Source organism: Triticum dicoccoides, chromosome 2B (assembly GCF_002162155.2).
Source record: "Triticum dicoccoides isolate Atlit2015 ecotype Zavitan chromosome 2B, WEW_v2.0, whole genome shotgun sequence".
Classification (NCBI taxonomy): Eukaryota; Viridiplantae; Streptophyta; class Magnoliopsida; order Poales; family Poaceae; genus Triticum; species Triticum dicoccoides.
In genome coordinates this window covers 304,953,440-304,956,510 of record NC_041383.1, presented here as the reverse complement: position 1 = coordinate 304,956,510, position 3,071 = coordinate 304,953,440, and positions in this window count along the sequence as shown.

The following is a 3,071-nucleotide window of genomic DNA, read 5'->3' as shown; positions in this document are numbered from 1 at the left end:
TTAGCATGACAAGGTAAGTAAAAGGGAAACGGCGGTAGTCCGCCTGAAATCCCAACAGAACATAAATAACTACCGATCGGGTGTCTGAAGCGACGCCTCGAAAGGTGAACAAATAATTATAAGGAAATGATGCCACAGTCGGGCGTCTTAGCGACACCACATAAAGGGCTTAAAAAGAAATACCACAGACGGATGTCGGGGCGACATCACAGAAAGGGCTTGAAAAGAAATGCCACAGTCGGACGTCGGGGCGACATCACAGAAGGGGCTTGAAAAGAAATGCCACAGTCGGACATCGGGGCGACATCACAGAAGGGGCTTGAAAAGAAATGCCACAGTCGGACGTCGGGGCGACATCACAGAAGGGGCTTGAAAAGAAATGCCACAGTCGGACGTCGGGGCGACATCATAGAAAGGGATTTTATGGACAGGTAAATAATAATCATAATAAACTTTTAATTCATAAGAATAAATGGGTTAGTCCATCCACAGGAATATCATTTAACCGGAGTTAGCATTCGAGCGAATCACCGGAGTCTCTGCCATCAAAACTGACATTTGATTAGGATAAGATAATATCGATCTGGGACAGGGAATAGATGATTTGGAGGAATATATGACTCTGCAGAGTTTGTACAAAATTATTCCCACAGCCAACGGATTTCCGTAGTCACGAAGGACTAGTTCCGTTTACAGTATTTCGGAAGAAAACAAAGCTAACCAGTACACACCCATCCTACCTCTCGATGCTAGGAATCACCCTAGACATCGTCCAAGAAAAACTTTTGAGACGGGGAGATCACAATCTCGAATAGCATGGGATCAAATTTATATACGCGCGCTCTAAGGGGTGCCCCCCTCTCGGTCCCAACCGGAAACACCCATGCACCCTGACCGGATGACTGGCTTTAATCCAAGGCCATGGAACCATCATCCGGGCCTCTCCTTTTGGTGTGTACCAGGAAAGCGGTTTACAACTTACTAAACCATATTCCTTGCGGAAAACATGTGGTAGTACAGGGAAGGCGGAATGAAAGGAACTGGAATGATACGAGCTGACATTGAAGTCACGTAGTCTGGCATAAGTCTGGCATGCTACAACACTGCCATCTTACCCATCCTTATGCCAACACATGGCCATTCATACTCACATCCATCCACTATTGGATCATCGAACTCACTTACCTCATTATCGCATAAAATAACGTTCATCGATATGCTTATCAACATGCCATGAAACTAACTAAATGCAAAACATGCCAAGACACTCATCATATCAAAAGTTCAAACATGCTTGCCTGGTTCAGAGTAGTCGGAGCCTAGCTCGGTGAAGTTCGCGGCTCCGTCACCTCCTTCGGTATCTACGGTATAAAGAAAATATATGCTCTATCGTAAATACCAAGAGGTGCACAAAAAGTATACCAAATATTTTTAAAATAAATATGATAAAAAACTAGACAAAATTTTAAAGAGAACAGAAAAGGAATCAATCAAAAATACTTTTTTGTTTAAAAGTTATAAAGGTTTTAGCCCAGGGACTCATCTGTAATGAAACAATAAGTTTCTAGGGGCTAGCTTATAAAAACAGAAAACGTTTCGGCAGAAACTACGCCATCCCAAAGGGAAAGCGTATTTGGCAGAAGATGTTTTCAGAAAACGCTTCGTTTAGGAAGGACAGAGAAGCTGACAGCGGGTCCCGCTTGTCAGGTTTGAAAATATGAACGGGGCAGCAGATCTCGCCGGTGCCCGAGAGCCGCGGTGGTCAGGGAACCCTTTCGCGTCGATTGGTGGTGGTGGTGGTCGCCGGCGAGTACCACGTCGACGGCGAGCTTTGCTCCGGCGGACGGCGGTTCGGGTGGTTGCGGACTTCGTCGGAGAGAGCTGCAGTGATCAAATTGAGTGACGGACGGGGTTTGGGCGCCGGAGATGGCCTCACCGGAACGAATCGTGGTGGAGGCCGAGGCGGATCGGGGCGGCCGGAGTTGAGGGGGAAGACCTCCTCGGGGTCCCCCTAGTGGCCTGGCATGGCGTTGGTGAGGAGAGGGGATGAGGCGTGCACGAGGGTGAGCTCGGGGGCCCTTTATATAGGCGGCCCGAGGCGGTTGCCGTGAACGGGAATCTCCGGCGAGTGATTACGGTGGCGCAGGGCTCGGTCGGGGTAATTAGGACGTTGAGCGTCATCATGGAGGTCCACGGTGCCGTTTTGGTGCTAATCGAGCTGGAGTTTGGTGCTTTGGGGGTGAGTTTGACAGAACGGGGCGGCGCGGGCCCGTCGGCGGCAGGGAGCGCGTCCCGTGCTTGCCGGCCACGATGGCGGTGCCACGGGCGTGGGCTGGCACGCATGAGGCCACGCGGAGAGCAGAGGGGCGATGGGCGGCGCGGAACGGCGTTGAGCCGCCGTTCTTGTCCCCTGTCAGCCGCCACGGGAGGTCCCGACGCTGCAGAAGACTCCGGCGAGGGCGGGCCAGCGTGCCACCGACGCCAGGAAGAGGCCAAGTGAGCGTGTGGTGCTCCAGACAGTAGGAAGAGGCGGAGAGGAACGTGCCAAATGCACTGTGAACGCGTGAGTGAAGCTGACGAACGAAAAATGACACTGAAGACTGAATTTTTCTGAATTTTGAACAGTAATAGTGCCCGCAAGGTGTTCGACAGAAAGAATTTGGCCTCTGGTGATTTTTCCTTGAGCTGATTTTTGGTGGAGTGGCTTCTCATTGCTCAAGTAGGCTGCCTGAATTTTGGTGGAATTTTTGGGGAAGTGTAGATATGAATTTCATCAAATTTGGCAAATCTGGTCCAAACTTGCAAAGACTGAATTTTGAAAAACTTGAAAAGAGAAGGAGTGGATCAAGATGGTTCTGAGTTGTGGGTACAAAGGACTATCCAGGAGAGTTGGTTTGAGGTCAAAACTCTAATGCAATATGGTACTTGCTTTGAAAATCATTTGGGCTCAAAATAATTTTCAGATTTGTTTTGAGAGGAAAAATAATTAGAATAAAATCCAAAACTTGTTTCGATTAGTTGGGACAGAGGACTTAGGTTGATCACAAGGTGTAGGGGAGGTTTTGGAGGGG